The 19,777-nt window shown below is 46.5% G+C and overlaps 1 protein-coding gene and 1 non-coding gene across 4 annotated transcripts in view; one reads left to right on the plus strand and one right to left on the minus strand.

Annotated features, from left to right (window-relative positions):
* LOC100077537 (bifunctional heparan sulfate N-deacetylase/N-sulfotransferase 3) overlaps positions 1-19,777 on the minus strand; it is a 126,454-nt gene that overhangs the window by 26,047 nt on the left and 80,630 nt on the right. The gene's annotated exons all lie outside the window — the stretch shown is intronic.
* On the plus strand, positions 16,786-16,924 carry LOC114815784. The gene has a single exon (XR_003763587.1). It is a non-coding gene; the product is annotated as a small nucleolar RNA SNORA7 (small nucleolar RNA).

A 19,777-nucleotide genomic window follows, 5' to 3' on the forward strand; every position in this document is an offset into this window, starting at 1 on the left:
ACAAAATAATTTAAGAGTTCAGTTGAAGTTGATTGTGTGGAACTTTACCTTTCTTGTTTTAAAAACCATCACTTCTTAAATTTACATCCTCTCATAATAATAATAATGATGTTGGTATTTGTTAAGCGCTTACTATGCGCAGAGCACTGTTCTAAGCGCTGGGGTAGACCCAGGGGAATCAGGTTGTCCCACGTGGGGCTCACAGTCTTCATCCCCATTTGACAGATGAGGTAGCCGAGGCACAGAGGAAGGAAAGTGACTTGCCCACAGTCACACAGCTGACCAGTGGCAGAGCCGGGATTCAAACCCGTGACCTCTGACTCCAAAGCCCGGGCTCTTTCCACTGAGCCACGCTGCTTCTCTCATTGTTATAGAGCATATAAAAACAAGCAAGATAATTGTTTTTCAGATTTTTTGTTTTAGCGGGAGGTATATGATGAGACATTTTGGCTTGTGCCTTAATCTTGAGGCTTCATGTGGGGAAAGTTGCTCCTACAGCTAGGCGAGGCTAGGGATTGGCTAAAATTTGTCCGGGGGGTTAAAAATAAAACCCTCCCTTTAAAACTACGATGTAAGCAATTTTTAAAAAGGCATGAACAATACTGGAATTCCCTTTAGGCAAGGCATCATGCATATTTTTTTGGCTGAACATGTAACCTTTTCAAGTTTCTGAACTATTTCTATTTTTGAAAGCACACACGGACAAGCAACAGGACTGTTGTTCTCAGAGATATAACTGGAACGTAGCCACCAAAAATGTTAGCTTGCTTTCTTAACACGTCTTTCTTTCCTACACCTGTTCTGACCTATGGGATTTATAATGTCAGTCTACCTCCTGGCAATTCCTTACCTGCCGACAACTCTAGCCTGGAAGGAAAGAAGAAAAGGAACTTGAAAAGGTTACCAGTTCAGGGAAAAAAAAGCAAAAAAAAACAAAAAACCTATCACTCTTTCCTAAAGGGAATAACACTATCATCTTCAGAACGCTTCAGTGCTGTGATTAAAAAAAAAAGACTGAATCATAATAAATTTTCTTGAAGATATATTTCACTTTCAGCAAAAGGGAAATGTCACCCTGAGTTCTAATTCCATTTCTGCAACTGTTCTTGATATGAACGCTGAGTAATTATTTACCCTTAAAATGAAATTGACTGACTAAATAGCAGATCATTGAAATTGATAATAAAAAACATCTCTGCGCATAAATTTCATTCCACCAACAGGTGAAAAGAAACGAGTGATGACCCGCGCCATTTCCGGCATATAAACCCCGAGGGCTCGGTGACGGCAACGGCAGGTCGTTGATTTCATCACTGCCGGCAGTGGGGCCCGCGGCTCTCACCGGAGGGAGGGATGGACACCAGATCCCGTCTTTGGCGGATATGCAAGAGAGCTCCTGGATGACTCTCTCTGCTGACTCCCTGCCCATTGGATGAATGCGAGAAATGCCAATGTCCTGCTGCCATGCCGTCCCCTCTAGACTGTGAGCTTGTTGTCGACAGGGAAAGTGTCTACCAACTCTGTTATGGTGTAATACTAATAATAATATGTGTGTCGGAGAAGCAGCGTGGCTCAGTGGAAAGAGCCTGGGCTTCGGAGTCAGAGGTCATGAGTTCGACTCCCGGCTCTGCCACTCGTCAGCTGTGTGACTGTGGGCGAGTCACTTCACTTGTCTGTGCCTCAGTTCCCTCATCTGTCAAATGGGGATTAAAAGTGTGTGAGCCCCACGTGGGACAACCTGATTCCCCTGTATCTCCCCCAGCGCTCAGAACAGTGCTCGGCACCTAGTAAGCGCTTAACGAATACCAACATTATTATTATGTGTTAAGCGCTTCTTATGTAGCAGGCACTGTTCTAAGCACTGGAGTAGATACCAGATAACGGGGCTGGACACGGTCCCTGCCCCATGTGGGCCTCACGGTCTCAATCACCGTTTCACAGATGAGGGAACTGAGGCACATTCATTAATTCATTCAATTGTATTTATTGAATGGTTACTATGTGCAAAGCACTGTACTAGGAGCTCGGGAGAGTACCGTATAACAACAAACAGGCACTTTCCCTGCCCACAAAGAGCTCACGGTCCAGAGGACAGAGAAGTGAAGCTATTTGCTCGAGGTCACACAGCAGACAAGTGCGGAGCTGGGATTAGAACCCAGGTCTTCCTGACTCCCGGACCCATGCTCTTTCCAGTAGGCCGCAGTGCCTCTCATACTCTCCCAAGCTCTTAGTACTCTCCCGAGTGCCTAGTACAGTGCTCTGCACACAGTGAGTGCTTAATATTCATTCATTCATTCAGTTGTATTTATTGAGCTCTTACTGTATGCAAAGCACTGTTCTAAGCACTTGGGAGAGTACAATATAACAACAGACAGACACATTCCTGGCCCACAGTGAGCTCACAGTCTAGAGGGGACTGATGTACCACCGGTGCAGAAGGATGCAATCTTTCCATCTGAAACAAAAAATGCACAGGCCGTAGGCCTTTTAGAAATATTCTTCCTTCTCTTACCACTGTTAGCACTTATGTCTTAATTACATCATCTCGAAGGAATGTGCAATGGCAGCGCGACTGGCAAAGATCTTTAAACATTTGGGATTTGGGCTTGGCTTATTCATCAAGCAAGTTGGAAGAGCAAAACCAACTGCTCTAAAATCTAGATTAAGGGCACGTTTCAGAGTTGCTACCCGGAGGGGAAATGCCATTTGAAGCCATTCAGTTCCAAAACATTGAAGTTTCTCATAATTTCCTGGCTATACGTTCAGAGCTCTTAAATTCAGCCCCCTTATTTTCAGGTATAGATGTTTGTGTCTATTTGAAGTCAGAGTATTGCCATCCACTAGATTCAAAATGAGCCCAGACAGTGAACGTTTTTCAAATTGGTGTGTAGGGGTGTGACAGAGAAGCGGCGTGGCCTAATGGATAGAGTACGGGCCTGGGTGTCAGAAGGACCTGGATTCTAATCCCAGATCTACCACCTGTCCACCTTGTGACCTAGACTAAATTACTTTACTTCTTTGTGCCTCACTTACCTCATCTGTATAAGGGGGGTTAGAGTCCCAAGTGGGACAGGGACTGTGTCCAACCTGGTTGGCTTGTAATTACTCCAGTACTCAGTGCTGGTACACAACAAGCACTGGACAAATACCGTAAAAAGCAAACAAAAACAACAACGAACGGCTGATAATCCTTTACATTCTGTGGGCGTGAAATCATTAATTCTGGTGGAATTGTTGCTTTTGTTTCCCACAGTCTTCTGCACTCTTTCCATCTCTCCCTCTTGGTGTCACAATTCTCCCAAACCCTCTACTCCACAACAGTTACCCCATTTCTGTTTGCTTCCGGCCAGGCTGACCTGCCTCCCGCCACTGTCTCCCAACCAGCCACTGCTAGGATACAGCATCTGAGACCTGCCTTTATAACGATTCATTAGTTTATGTTTACTAGGTGCTAGAAGTAGACACGCCATTAGTTTAATTCACGGCTGGTATTTTAGCAGCTAAACAAATGTTTACATGCCATGAGAGTAGCTAATTCTCAGACCACCTATTCCCAATTAATTTTGCCTCGAGTTCGCCGTGTGTGCGGTTCTGATACTGTCTGCGTATTCTGAAGGGTTCAGTTGCTGGTATTCGGAGCCTCAAGAGCAGCTGTTCTTGCTCCATTAGACTCACAGAGTGTCAGAATAATGAATTAGTTGCAGTTCAAGGTGGATTTTTTTTTTTTTTAAACTTGGTTAAGAGAACTCCCTAAGTAGAATGGGAGAGAAAAGGGCTGGGTTCAGTTTTGCAGGAAAAAAACATTTCAGTTTGCCGCTTTGCCTTTTTGCTTCTCGGTTACGTTCTCTCCGGGGGCATAGATGGGTTCATTGAGAAAGATTGAAAGCAAGCTTTACTTTGCTTGCTCAGGGGTGCTTATTTTCTTCTGTTGAATCCATGGATAATCAGTTCCCATATGGGGCTCACTGTCTAAGTAGGAGGGAGAACAGGTACTGAATGCCCATTTTGCAGCTGAGGGACCTGAAGGCCAGAGATGTTGAACGACTTGCCTAAGTTCATACAGCAAACAAGTGGTGGGACAAAGATTGGAACTCAGGTCCTCTGACTCCCAGGACTATCCTCTTCCCAAAAAGGCCGTGCTGCTTTTATATAAATTTATGAGTTTTATATATTAATAATGTTGGTATTTGTTAGGAGAAGCAGCGTGGCTCGGGGGAAAGAGCCCGGGCTTGGGAGTCGGAGGTTATGGGTTCGAATCCCGGCTCTGCCACTTGCCAGCTGTGTGACTTTGGGCAAGTCACTTAACTTCTCTGTGCCTCAGTTACCTCAGCTGTCAAATGGGGATTGATTGTGAGCCCCACGTGGGACAACCTGATCACCTCGTATCCCCCAGCGCTTAGAACGGTGCCCTGCACCTAGTAAGCGCTTAACAAATATCAAGATTATTATTAAGCTCTTACTAGTCTGTGTGTATTATAGAATTATAGATTATAATTATAGAATATGTAATCTATATAGTCTCTCTAGCATATCTATAAAATAAGTTATATTGTCTCTCTCGCTCTATATATACAAATGCACACAATGGACAAAGGGGAGGAGTGTTCAAATCACCTATCTGCCAATTACAACTATTCTTCAATTTAAAGATTTGATTTTTTTAAAATAATTTACGTTGCTACCATTTCAGTGCCTTTGGATTTATCAAGCAGTTCCCGTTGCTTCTCAGGCGATTTAAAGATAAACGCGGACCCTTCCGCTCTTAATTCATTGTGAGTTTATATATCCTGGGCTCCCGTGAAAAAGGTAGCTCTCTAAATGAGCTCATTACTCACTACTGAAACATTCGAAACAGTCCTTAAAAATCAGTAGGCATTTTACGATTACAGTACTCTATATTGACTGATTCAATTTCAGTCATTCTTAAGCATTCTGGGGGTATGCGATTAAACTGCTGTTCTCCATCCCTCAACTCACTAGTGCTCCCAATATGCCGCTGTATATATCATTTTCTCCTAGACTGCAGTTTAATGATATACTCTACTAATCTAATGAGGGGGTCAGTTAACGACCAGAAATTCCTACACATTCGTCAGAAACAACATCCTTCCTACAGCTTATCCATAGGAATGGCAAAATGGTCGGGGGCCAGGGGAGGAAGGGCTTCCAGCGGACTTAGAGAGGGTGGTTGAATGTGGAAGGCAAGTGACGGAAAAGATTCACAGGCGACCGTGTCTTTGACTTCCGCGGTGTGTTCTCAAGTCAAAAGTGATGGGAAAGTTGGGAAAAGAGCACTCACGAGGGAAGTTAAAGGTGTAAACTCTTTGGGCCAGGAACGTGGTCAACCGGCTCTGTTGTGTTGTACTCTCCCAAGCACTTAGTACAGTACTCTGAGTAGAGTAAGTGCTCAGTAAATCCCACTGATCGATTAAAGGGTGGTGAGAGGAAGAGGCACTAGCAAAGGAAATGAAGGAGGAGTAGCTGGAGGGTTAGATTAAGAACTAGATGATAAGCATAGCTATAAAAGCGAGACTAGAGAGAATTTCTAGGACAGTTCAGTCATCAGTACCAATATCTGCAAAAAGTTCAGGGAGAATTAGAACCGAGAAAAGACCTCTACATCTTGCCAGAAGGCAGTCATTGGAAATCTTAATTCAATCCAGGAAAGTGAGAGGGGTGCAATTCAGGCTTTAGAGTCTCGAGAGGAAGAAGGGAGGCAGCGGATGTTAGAGCACTTTAGCAGGACAGGGAGAAGGGACATGGGGACCTAGCTGAAGGTGGCCAAGAAATATTATTTTTTTTTTCCAGCCTGATAGATACTCGTCCGTAGAAGACAGAGGGAAAAGAGCCAGAGAGGTGAGGGAGAGAGTGAAGATGACATTAGGAGAGGAGACTGTAAGCTCACTGTGGGCAGGGAATGTGTCAGTTTATTGTTGTATTGTAATAATAATAATTTTGGCATTTGTTAAGCGCTTACTATGTGCTCGGGGAGATACAGGGTAATCAGGTTGTCCCACGAGGGCCACAGTCTTGATCCCCATTTTTCAGATGAGGTAACTGAGGCACAGAGAAGTGAAGCGACTTGTCCACAGTCACACAGCTGACAAGCGGCGGAGCTGGGATTCGAACCCATGACCTCTGACTTCCAAGCCCGGGCTCTTGCCACTGAGCCACGCTGCTTCTCTATTGTACTCTCCCAAGCGCTCACTACAGTACTGTGCATACAGTAAACGCTCAATAAATACGATCGAATGACTGAAAGGTGGTAGAAAAGATTATCAGATGGAGAGAGAGGCACTTAACTTTCCTGAGCCTCATCTGTAAAATGGGGATAAAATACCCCCATTATTTCGTTCGGGACTCCCCTAGTTCTTAGGCCGTGGGGCCCCTGTGGAAAGGAGACTGCGTCCATCCTTCTGATTATCTTGTAAATACTAAGCACGACGTTTGGCACATGAAGCACTTAATATTATTATTATCATTAATAATAATATATCTATGCACGGAGACAGCCAAGAAGGAAGATAATGTGAACGGAGGAAGGTGGAGGTGGGGAATCCATGTCAAAAGGGATCAGTCGTAGGTGACATAGCTGGCAAGATCAGTGGTTATTAGGGAGGGAGGAGTTGGGGTTTTAGAAGGTAATTAAATAGTAATAATAATAATAATATCTGTTAAGCACTTACTACGTTCTGAGCGCTGGGGTAGATACAAGATAACTAGGTTGGACATAGGACCTTTCCCACATAGGGATTACAGTTCAAGGCCCAACTTCTGAACACATAACTAATGAGGGTGAAATGGAATTATCCTGCTAGGGAATAGCGGAACTGAAACCTGAAAGGGCATATATAAAGGTACACAGCCACAGAGTTATATTTCTGTAATGATTCAGAGACACTCAGCAGCATCGGTTGTTAGTATACAAGGGCCTAGTTATTGTCAAGATGTTCTTGTCTTCCTGCCAGTGGAGTCTACAGAGCACAGCTTTATCCTAAGACTGGGGACAGGTATCAAAGAAAGAAAATCGAAGTTGCGTGGTGAAATCTGTTTCCAGGAATCCGGCACACAATTCTCATTTGTCAGCTGGAGGTAAAATGACGGCAGAAATTTAACCCAAGGCCTCTCAAGGCCTCTGCAGGGAAAAGAGGGAAAGGAATTCACTTCCCGTGCCTCCCGAATCCAGTGCTCCCTGCCTCTACCAACAAGTGGCCTCCTTACCTCGATTAACTCTGCACACCCCGAAGGTTCAGTCATATCTTGTTATCTCCGCCAAGGTGCAATAGGCGTAGTGACCCATCTAAGTTTAAAGCCCGAATTGGTGTTCCGGCCAGAAAAGCCGAGATGAAGTGCACCAGCTACAAATCCATATAAGCCGACACAGCCTGAAAAGGTGCCCCCGCCTTCCGTGTCCACAGCCTGAGCAAAATCAGGTGGGGGTGAAAGGAAAGCAGGCTGGCAAGTCTATTGAAAAAAGACAGGGTGCCTAAACGAGAGCTGATAAATGCTGCTGCCTCTACGACTCCGATCCATCTTAAAAGGCAAACGTGTCCATTGGGATGAGGGTTGTGGGGGGGGGGGGTGCAAATGGCTTGGGAAAGTAATGGATGGCACTGCTAATTGTGGTCAGGGTTAGTAGGAATTTGTGGGACTAATGGAATCCATGGGCTTGCAATTTTCAGAATTATTAACCAGCTTATGTACCTTTAGGAACGCTCAGCGTTTCTCTCGACGTTGGTATTCTTTGACTTTAATAATAGAAAACAGAAGGAGATGACTGCTGTTCATACTCGCCAGATCAACGGCTGGATAGAGCTACATCCAACGTTTTAGTTTGGGGGGCTTGTGATGTTCGCCCCGCAAATACAGCGACATCCACAGACGGTACTCAAAGAAAGGAATTTTGTTGAAATCCCAGCAAGGAGCAATCCTTTCCAATCTTCTCCCACCCAGGGTCTGAGGCTGCGGAGGAGCAAGAGCTCACAGCGGAAACAGAACTCAGGATTCTCCCATCTCTTCGGCAGCTTCGGACACCAGGAAGGAACGGACCGAAAACAGTGCTGGTACAACTCATTGGAATGTAGCAGCTCACCCCAGAACTAGATATGGATAATCCCCATATAAAATGACATTAATACCCTTTGCTCCTCTGGCAGAAATGTAAGCGAAGCTTCCTCTCTGCGGAAAGGAGGAGAGCTGAAGGCCCGTGGGGTTGGGTGGGAGGGTAGGGAGAGAGGCAGAACCTGACAGAAGTGGGGGGATTGAAAAGAAAAAGAAAGAAAAAAAGGAAAGCATGAATGACTCACAGGTGTCGGTGAGTGTGTGTTCTCTCTATTTAAAATGTTGGTTTTTAAATTGTACTTATGGATATCCTATCTTCTGCTCAGAGCTTGAACAGAAATATCTTTCTAGTCATCCTCAGTACTTCATGTTTTCAGCCAGACTGCTGCATGTGGGTGTGTTTCTTCCGGCTTAAAAGTTTATTTGCAGCCTGGCCTAGTGGCTAGAGCATGCGCCTAGGAGTCAGAAGGACCTGGGTTCTAATCCCAGGCTCCACCACTTGTCTGCTCTGTGACCTTGGGCAAGTCACTTGGCTTCTCTGTGCCTCAGTTACCTCATCAGTAAAATGGGAGTTAAGATTGTGAGCCCATGTGGGGTAGGGACCGTGTTCGACCTTATTAGCTTGTATCTACCCCAGTGCTCAGAACAGTGCTAGACACGTAGTAAGTGCTTACCAAATGCCATCATCATCATTTGCCTTGTAGTGTTTCACAGTGCAGTGCAGAGTGTTAGGTGACTTCTCAATATGGCAGCAGCGTGTTGGAGAGACAGGGAGGAGTTCTACACTTACTTCACGTAAGTAAGCGCTCAATAAATAAGATTGAACGGACTGAATGAACCCAGGCCCTTCCGACTCCCAGGCCCGTGCTCTACCCACTGAGCACACTGCTTTTCGACCTAGCGTGCTTTTTCCTTATTCCAATATTACTATTATCTTTGCTCAAAGTGAAGACATGAAGACATCATCCCAACTTTTTTTTTAAGTTAGTGTTAAGCTCTGTGCTAGGCACTGTGCTAAATGCTGCGGTAAATACAAGCTAATCCATTTGCTCACAGTCCATGTCTCACATGGGGGTCACAGTCTTCATCTCCATTTTACAGATGAGGGAACCGAGGTGCAGAGAAATTAAGAGATTTGCCCAAGATCACACAGCAGACCCGTGATGAAGTTAGGATTAGAATCACGTATCCTATCCTCCCTGGATTACTACATCAACCTCCTTGCTGACCTCCCAGCTTCCTGTCTCTCCCCACTTCAGTCCATATTTCACTCTGCTGCCTAGATCATTTTTCGACAAAATGCTTCAGGGCATGTTTTCCCACGTCTCGAGAAGCTCCAGTGGTTGCCCATCCACCTTCACATCAAACAGAAACTCCTCACCATGGGCTTCAGAGCACTCAATCACCTTCCCCCCTCCTACCGCACCTCGTTACTCTCCTATTACAACCCAGCCCTCACAGTTAGCTCCTCTAATGCTCACTGTACCTCGATCTCACCTATCTTGCTGCCAACCCCTAGCCCATGTCCCTGCCTCTGGCTTGGAGTACCCTCCCTCCTCAAATCCATCAGACCATTACTCTCCCTTCCTTCAAAGACTTATTGAAGACACATCTCTGCCAACAGGCCTTCCCTCATCCCTCCTTTCCTCTTCTCCCACTCCCTTCTGTGTCACCCAGCCTTGCTCCCTTTATTCATCCCCCATCCCGGCCCCGTAGCACTAATGAGAAGCAGAGTGGCTCAGTGGAAAGAGCACGGGCTTCGGAGTCAGAGGTCATGGCTTCGAATCCCGGATCTGCCACTTGGCAGCTGTGTGACTGTGGGCAAGTCACCTCACTTCTCTGGGCCTCAGTGACCTCATCTGTAAAATGGGGATTAAGACTGTGAGCCCCACGTGGGACGACCTGATTCCCCTGTGTCTACCCCAGTGCTTAGAACAGTGCTCTGCACATAGTAAGCGCTTAACAGATACCAACACTATTATTAACGTACATACCTGTAATATTTATATTAAGGTCTGCTCTCCCTTCTAGACCATAAGCTCTCTGTGGGCAGAGAACGTGTCTGTTCACTCTTATATTGCAACTCTCCCAAGCGCTTAGTACAGTGCTCTGCACACAGTGAGCTCTCGGTAAATAAGATCGAAAAAAATGAACGAAGGTCCTTCTGACTCCCAGGACCGTGATCTGACCACTAGGCCACACTGCTTTTCCACCTTGGGAGCTTTCTCCTCTCCTCTCGACAACCCTAACGGTGAGGAAGCTGGAGGGGTGAGGTGCAGGTAAAAAGAAGTGTAGACTGAATTTCCTTGGGCAGACTACAAGTCCCGGAATGTTCCGGGATCTAAACCGTGAATAAAAAGAGGATGTGCTAGCCGGGATAGGGAAGTCCAAACAGTTAGAGTGAGCGAGATCTACGGAGATGATAACGAAAGAGGCCGACCACCATAGCCAGGAGGGTTTCAAGTCCGGGACGTCTGTACCTGCGTCAGCCGACAAAAATCCGGGACACGTCATGCTGAAAGAATGTGCAGATCGAACGTGTGCCAAAGTGATATGGTTGATTTTGATCGATAATTCCTTTGTGATATTAGGAAGGAAGCAAAATCTAGAGGTGAGTTGTTTGATATATACAAGGTTGAATTCCTCCTGTTATCAGTCTGTGAAGACGGTTCTCAGAGTTTCCACTGGAGGGAAAAATGTCTCTTCACATTATACAGGATCCACAGGCACCGTATAGTATCTATGAGCTAATAATATAGGGGACAGTAGAACATTCGAAGCACTGGGTAGGTTGTGACAGGAGACACCCACAGACTAGTTTCTCTGGGCCATAGGTTGAGAACCTGTGGCTCCAAGTCAGATCTGGCTTTCATGATACCAGATGTGGGTCCGGGCACCTTGAGGCGTCAGCCTTAAATCTGGGTTAGGAGGGAGCTTTCCTGCCCTGCCTCTCTGCGTCGAAAAGGGGCCCAGCTCCTGTCCTTGTCCTCTGGCGACAGGATGCTGCCCTGGCCCGGGGCATGGGGGATGTCCCCATTGTCCTCACTGGATGGCAAGGCAAATCTGGGCAGGGAAGGAGAAGGCCGAATTCCCCAGTGAGCTCTGATGTTGCCAGGGGGCAGCTGCACATTGGGTGGGGACATGAGAAGCAGCACGGCCTAGTGTAAAGACCACTGGCCCGGGAGCCGGAAGATCTCCGGTTCTAATCCCAGGTCTGCCAATTGCTTGCTGTGTGACCTTAAGCGTGTTGCTTAACTTCTCTGGGCCTCAGTTCCCTCAACTGTAAAATAAGGATCAATTGCCTGTTCTCCCTCCTACTTACACTGTGAGCCCCATGTGGGACAGGGACTGCAACTGACCTAATTGACCTGAATCTACCCCAGTGCTTAGAACAGCGTCTGACACATAGTAAGTGCTTCAAAAATGCCATTAAAAAATACAGCCCTCCATTCAAACAAATCGCCACCACTCTGGTCCAGGCACTTGACACATCCCGACTACTTCATCACCCTCCTTCCTTACTTCCCTGCCTCCAGCCTCTCCGGTCCGTACTTCACTCTGCTGCCGGGCGGGTTTTCCCGAAGTGTGGTTTTGCACGTCTCCAGGCCGAAAAACCTCTGACAGTTGGGAATTCCTCCTGGTATCACCCAGAAACTCCTGAGCATTGGCTTTTAAACCCACAGTCAGCTCTCTCCCCCATGCCTATCCTCATTTCCCTCCCATTCATTCATTAGTTCATTCAAACGTATTAACTGAGTGCGTACTGTGGGCAGAACACTGTACCAAGTGCCATCGTACCCTTAGCTCCTCCTCTCGAGCCAATTTACTCACTGTGGGAAGCAGCACGGCCTAGTGGACGAAGCACGGCCCTGGGAGCCGGAGGACCTGCGTTCTGAAGCCGGCTCTGCCACTTGCCTGTGTGACCGTGGGCAAGGTATTTAATTTCTCTGTGACTTAAATTTCCTCATCTGCAAAATGGGGATCCAATACCTGTTCTCTCCTTCCTATCTGACAGTGAGCCCCATGTGGGACAGGGCCTGGATCTGACCTGATTAACTTTTTTCAGTCGGTCAGTCAATCGGTGGCATTTATTGAGTGCTTACTATGTGCAGGGCCCTGTACTAAGTGCTTGGGAGAGTACAGAATTAGCAGACACATTCCCTGCCCATAACAAGCTTAGAGTCCAGAGAGGGAGACCGACATTAATATAAATAAATCATAACATGTCATTTAAAGATATGTACATAATTGGTATGGGGGGGTGAATATGAAATATCCTAAGGTCATCGATCCCAGTGCACAGATGACGCAGAAGGGAGAGTGAGAGGACTTAATAGGGAAGGTCTCCTGGAGGAAATGGGCTCTTCATAATGCTTTGACTATGGAGAAAGTGGTGGTCTGGCAAATATGGAGTGGGAGGGAGTTCCAGGCTATGGGGAGGATGTGGAATAGGGGTAGGCAGTGAGATAGATGAGATTGAGACACTAGTAACCACCCCAGAGCTTAGAACAGTGCTGGACGCATAGTAAGTGTTTAACAAATACCATTTAAAAAAAGCGAACAAAAAAATGCCTCATTTTGGTTTCTCCCGCCTACTTCGCACCCAGCAGACCACTGCGTTCCCCCACTTTCAAAGCCTTTGTGAAATCACCTCCTCCAGGAAGACTTCTGGGATGAATCTCTCTTCTCCCCAGACTCTTTTCCCCTCCGCTGTCACTTCAAACATCTGTGTCACTTAAGCGGTTGAGTACTCACTCCCCACTACCACTGATATCACTATGTTCCATTGCATCCCCCCTGCCTGTAACTTATTTTAGTGCCCGTCACCCTGGCCGGATCGTAAACTTCTCGAGAGCAGGGACGGTGAGGCCTAGGGAGGCAGTGGTGGAGGAAAATGGTGGGGATCCTTCTACGTAGAGTCCTGCCCAGCTGGCTGAGGGGAACGCGCCACTGAATTGGCTTACCTCCACTCTTCACCCAGCGAGACTACTGGGAGCCCAAAGGGGAGGATAGATCTAGTTAGTGACAGGGAGGGCCATTCTAGTGAGGGATATTGGAAGATGATGTAGACCTCAGGAAGCCCCCCCCCCCCCAACTTTTTCCATTCTCTGAACAACGAGGAAAGGACGGAAGGGAATGAGAGCTCTCAGAGAAGGATTTGTGATGGATGAAAGCGGTGATGATGGTCTAGGGGGTGATTTGATGGTTAAAAGTAGTTGGTTCCTGATGTGATGGGGGAACTTCCAGTGGGAGCTCAGAGGTAAATGAGATCCTATGAAAGTTAGTCAAACAAGAAGCAAAAGTTTCCTTTCAGTTGCTGAACGGGTGAAATGGAGAAAAGAGCAGGCAAAAATCAGCTGAGAAGAGGGGGTGAGGGAGGAGGAGATGAGACGGAAACCCGAGGAACTGGCCAGGTGGCAGATAGGTTGACTTGCTCATGGGTAGATATTAGAGGTGAAAATGGCAGAGGAATTCCAGGGGAAGGAGTCAGCTCTGAGGTAAGAAGGCAATAAATGAAATAAAGGATAAACAGTGGAGCATTAAACTGATCAAGTAAACACACAGAGAGGGCTTTGGGTCAAAACGCAGAGAGGGGCTGTGAGTAAAATATTGAGTCTTGAGAGGGAAGCGTGAGGTCTTCTGTTGAATGTGATGGATGATCAGGTTCTGGTCAGTGATTTGAGCCGTTAATCTTATGAGGGTCACGGAACACTGTGAAAGGAAGTGATGGGTTTTAGGAGAGCAAACTGGTTCGGAGCAGGAGAGATGACAAAATTATAGGTGGCAATAGGGGAGATGAATGGGCCAGGGAAAGAAAGAGAAATAGAGGGGGATTTATAAGAGTTACTGAAGATTAACTCAAGGACGTGTTCACCAAGGTGAGATCTTGGGGAGACAGTCCTAATAAGAATAAGGTGCCAAGAGGAAACTGAAAATTGGAATTAAAGTTGCATGTTAAACATCCCGGGTTTGCCCATTACATTGTGTTTGATTAAGAAATGGTCCTGGGACCCTGTGGAGTTCAAAGTAGCAATGCTATATGAACAGAGTGAGGCGGTGTGTTACTAAAATATCCCTTCTGCTTTAGGGACCCGCAGGACTTTGCTATTGAGCTCATTTTAGAACCGGTGTCACATCACATCCCAGCCAGCAGCAGGGAAGATATGAGGCCTTATTTCATAAGAGCAGGGGTCAGCACACCTGGGTGTTTGGCACTGTGCAGTGCCAGCTTCTATTTCCCTCATAAATAGAAGGAGCAATCATTTGCGGAACTGTAGGGCAGGATTTCCTGTGAAAACGGATGCTTTCGTCTAGTTGCAAAGCCTGGGGTTTTTTTTTCCGTATCGCTCTGGGAACCTGGAACTGATAGGATTTCTCATGTCGGCTGCAGTTTCACAGATGGCACCGGGCGTTCAGAGTTAGGTTCCACGCTCGGCAGTTAACAGCTTCCAGCCTCCTACAGGAAACTAAGCCTGGCTAGCGAAGGGTTCCTAATGCATGAGCAGACCACAGAGAACAGGCGAGACCTAAACCACAAAAATCTGTTTAAACTCACAAACTCAAGCCACGAGAGCAAGGAAAGTTAAAGCCAAGGCATTGTTCTTTCCTTAAATTACCTCACCGGGTCATCGCAGTGGGCTGAATAAGTTTTCAAGTCCCTTTTAAAGACTGATTCCTCTTAGTTTATCTGGAGATGGTTTTTTTTATTCAATTCATAATGATTCAGATCCTAAATGGTACTCCAGTGGCCAGAATGAGCTCAGGCAGCATCTAAAGGGGTTTAATGTCATTTTCTTCTGTTTCAGTGGCACTGGGAGAATTTGGTTCAAAATTCATTCTATATCAATAGAACCGGAAATAGAAGTATTACGAACACCTTATTCCTGAAGTCCAGTTGCATTTCAGCGAAGTCTTTGCCTTCTCTTGTCCGCTCCTAATGTACTACCCAAGAGAGTCAAACAACTCTCACTGATGGGCTCCTCAGTGGATGGGCCATGCCGAAGCTGCTCGGGTAGATGTGCATGGCTAGTAAATGTAACATTTCCATATTCACAGAGAATTCTGACCGTGGGTTAATCCTGGGTGAGCTGCTTTGGTCATTTGCATCCGTGCATAAGACATTCATTCATTCAATAGTATTTATTGAGCGCTTACTATGTGCAGAGAACTGTACTAAGCACTTGGAATGTACAAGTCGGCAACAGATAGAGACAATCCCTGCCCACTGAGGGGCTTACAGTCTAATTGGGGGAGACGGACAAAAACAATAGCGATAAATAGAATCGAGGGGATGTACATCTCATTAACAAAATAAATAGGGTAATAAAAATATATACAAATGAGCGGACGAGCACAGTGCTGAGGGGAGGGGAAGGGAGAGGGGGAGGAGCAGAGGGAAAGGGGGGGAAAAGGGGGCTTAGCTGAGGGGAGGTGAAGTGGGGGGTTGAGAGGCAGCAGAGGGAGCAGAGGGAAAAGGGGAAGCTCAGTGTGGGAAGGCCACTTGGAGGAGGTGAGCTCTCAGTAGGGCTTTGAAGAGGGGAAGAGAATGAATTTGGCGGAGGTGAGGAGGGAGGGCGTTCTAGGACAGCGGGAGGACATGGCCCGGGGGTCGACGGCGGGATAGGCGAGAACGGGGGACGGTGAGGAGGTGGGCGGCAGAGGAGCGGAGCGTGCGGGGTGGGCGGTGGAAAGAGAGAAGGGAGGAGAGGTAGGAGGGGGCAAGGGGATGGAGACCCTCATAGCCTAGAGTGAAGACATCCTCAGAATGGTTGTCCGTTCAGGGCATAATTCCATTTTTTTTAAAAAAGGATCCTAACTACATTCCGTGTAAATTGACCCAAGCAACTTAGACCTGCTCACCCAATTATTGGCTCATTTTCCCATTACGTCTGCCACCCCCACCAACACAAATAAAGCCCTCCTTGTCTTGTATTCAAAGATAAGATACTGAAAATGTCTGTGAGTCCATGAGTTTAGCAGTCTGTGAGTTTAGCATTTGCATTCCAATTTTGTTGGGCTATTGCTTTCCCTCTTTGTTTTGGGTTTTCAATTTGATCTTTTAAAATCACCATGTTTTTGAAGCAACATGGCCTCCTGGAAAGAGCACGAGCCTGGGCGTCAGAGAACCTGGTGTCTAATCCTGACTCTGCTCCTATTTTTGAAGCAGCATGGCCTCGTGGAAAGAGCATGAGCCTGGGCTTCAGAGAACCTGGAGTCTAATCCTGACTCTGCCCCCGTCTTCTTTGTAACCTTGGGCAAGTCGCTAGCTTCTCTGGGCCCTAGGATGGGGATTAAATACCTGTTCTCCCTCTTACTAAGTCTCTGAGCCCCAAATGGGATCGGGACTATGTCCGATCTGATTAACCTCGGCATTTAGAATAGCGTTTGGCATATAGTATGTGCTGAAAATAATAATAATAATAATGGCTTAAAAACCTGTGAGTACACAGTGATGTCTGCCATGGGAGTCCGTATCACAGCTATTCTTTCTGAAGCCAGATATTGGCCATTTCGCAATGCATACCACTGGCCAGAGGTAGTGCAGAGAGCGTGCGGATGAGGCAATGCAAACCATCACTATGACGAAAACAACTCAAGAGCGTGTCTTGCTGGCAGCAGGGCATGCCTTTCCTCTCTCAACTGGTGTCTGGACAATGCCAGCCAGAATAGTCAGGGAGTATGAAAAGGTTCGCCACCTGCTTGTCACGGGATTAGTGTGAAGATCCCCGCTCAGCATCGCACTTGGAGAGTTTCCAGTACTCTACCAGTCTCGGCTATGGGAGGGAGAGTCAAGCAGAGGCCTACTCATTCCATTCCTAGCTTGGCCAGTGGGCCAGCAAATGGAAGGCAATCTGCTACAAGTCAAAACTCCCCTGTGCTGGGCAGCAGCGGCATGGGAGAGAGTCGCGGGTGGAGACTCAAATTTACTGTGCGGAAAAAGGCAATGGTAAACCATTTCTATGTTTTTACTAAGAAAACTCCTTGGATACACTACCAGGATGATTGCAGATGGAGGTGGGACTTTCTGGGAGAGTTACGTCCATGGAGTCGCTATGGGTTGGAAATGACTTGAAACCATAAGACAAGTGTAAAGATGTGTAAGAGTCTCTCTCAACACCACTCACACTCATGGATAAAGCAATACTTGAGGCAATAGTTTTCTGACTGAAAGATTGGTTACACTACTCTTCCGGGGATTCCTTTGCCTAGGAAACCTCTGATTCAAGGCCTGCGGTGTATCAGGGCACTCTTCCCTAGGATCTGAGTCAAGGCAACACAGTGGGTGCAGAATACTAGTTTTTACAGCTGCCGGCCCTGAAGCTCTAAAACGTGAGATAACCAAGGCGGGAGTCCTGTTCAGGTCACCCACAGAACACTTAATATTACCAGGAGTCAGCCAGGCAACAAATCAAAGATATTAAATCTTTCCACAGGAAATCCGATTAAAACCTCCCAGAATCACTAAATAGCATTAGCAGTTGAGTTAATCCGCTATGAATGCGATTCGGGTGACGGAGATAAAATCGGCAGTGATTTCCAGACTCTAGGGAATATCATACCCTTAAAATCACCGGTCCACGCAACTGGCCCCGGCTTTTCCGATAGCCTGTCTCTTTGTGTTTTTTTATATATTTTCTGGCTGGGCCAACTCACCCTCTCTAGACTGTAAGCTCATTGTAGGCAGGGAATGTGTCCACCAACTCTGTTACTTTGTAGTCTCCCAAATGCTCAGTACAGTGCTCTGCACAGAGTCAGCACTCAATGCTTGCAATTGATTGATTGATTGCTTGCCTCATCCAGGGGCAGGGATAGGATACCTTCTGGCAGCAGTTTTGTATCCATATGACTGACCTCACAGCGTGGACTGGTGAGGCATTACTAGACGGGAGATCCTGAGAGAGGGCCGACCAGCCAGAAGTCCTCTGAAGAGGTGGGGCCACTCAGCCAGCTCGATTGCTTAAAGTGTTTTCATCCTAGAAAGGTCCCTGACTACATCCATCTGGGATTTGGTCCTCAGAAAATCTGAAATGCACTTTCCAATGATTCATGTACTGAAGAGGCCTTAATAGGATTCCCGGCAGTTCTTTAGAGGATGCACCTTATGCATTTTTATGACTGCAAGACTATGATTTGAGATTTGAATGCCAATAGCTCGGAAAAAAGTAATCTGCACCGAACACATAAAGTAAAACTATTTATTACTCTTTGGAAGAGCTAGTAGTGGTCTCCTGACTGGTCTCCCTGCGTTACATCTCTCACCTCTCCAGTCCACACTTCATTCCACTGTCGTAATCATTTTTCTAAAATGTCATTCTACACATGCCTCTTCACTCCTCAAAAACTCCTCTTCTCCACGTTAAGCGGAAACTCCTGAAGAGAGGTGCAAAGATACTCAACCAGCGCTCTCTCTCCACACTTCCTATCCACATTCTTCTCCCACTAAATCCCAGCTCACAGTCTTCATTCCTCTCAAGCTCATCTACTCAATGTGCCTCATTCTCATCTGTCCTGCCTGGAACTCCATCCCTCTTCAAATCTCCCATCTTTGATGTCCTTCTGAAATCACAACTCCTCCACAAGGCTTCCTAACTAATTTTTAACTTTCCCATATTATATCCCTTTAGTGCCACTACAGCATTTTTTTCTCCAGTAAGAATCATATTTGTTGAGCTCTTACTGTGTTCAGACTACTGTATTAAGAGCTTGGGAGAGTACAATATAACAGTGCAACAGAAACATTCCTTGCCTACAGTGAGCTTACAGTCTTGAGGGGGGAGACAGACTTTTATATAAACATTTTTCACTTAAGTTTGCTGTTGTCAGGGAATGTGTCTGTTTGTCGTTGTATTGTACTCTCCCACGTGCTTAGGGCAGTGCTCAGCACACAGTAAGTGCTCAGTAGATATGATTGAATGAATGAATACAATTAAATTACAGATTTGTACTTAAGTGTTGTAGGGCTGGGAGGGATAAAGGAAGCAGGTTAAGGTGCTGCAGAAGGGAGTGGGAGAAGAGGATAGGAGAGCTTAATCCGGGAAAGCCTCTAGGAGGAGAGGTGCCTTCACTTCTTTGAAGGAGGGGAGAGTAATTTTCTGTCAGATAGAAGGGGGGGGGCATTCCAGGCCAGAGACAAGAGGTGGGTGAGAGGTCGGTGGCGATATAGATGAGCTCAAGGTACACTGAGAAGGTTGGTATACGAGGAGTGAAGTGTGCAGGCTGGGTTGTATTAGGAGAGTAGGGAGGGGAGGTAAGAGGGATCAAAAGTGATTGAGTGCTTTAAAGTAGATGGTAAGGAGTTTCTGTTTGATGTGGAGGTGGATGGGCAACCCCTGGAGGTTCTCGAGGAGTGGGGACACTTGGTGGAAGGATCTGTAGAAAAATGATCTGGGCAGCAGAGTGGAGTATGGGACTGGAGTGGGGAAAGACAGGAGGCCGGGAGGTCAGCAACAAGAGTGATACAGTAATCAAGGCAGGGGGGGATAAGTGCTTGGATTAAAATAGTAGCAGTTTGAATGGAGAAGAAAGGGGGGATTTTAGCTCATGTATTCTTACAACCATCCAAAGTGCCCTGTTACTTAAATGCAAATTCTCGAACACATCCCCTTTTCCTTCTCTCTGTAAATTTTTAGCTTTTGTTATTCTGTTAGATTGTAAACTTTGTGAGGAAAGGATCATGTGTCTTTATACACACTCTCCCAAGCACTTAGTGCAGGCA

The sequence above is a fragment of the Ornithorhynchus anatinus genome, chromosome 12 (assembly GCF_004115215.2).
Source record: "Ornithorhynchus anatinus isolate Pmale09 chromosome 12, mOrnAna1.pri.v4, whole genome shotgun sequence".
NCBI lineage: Eukaryota > Metazoa > Chordata > Mammalia > Monotremata > Ornithorhynchidae > Ornithorhynchus > Ornithorhynchus anatinus.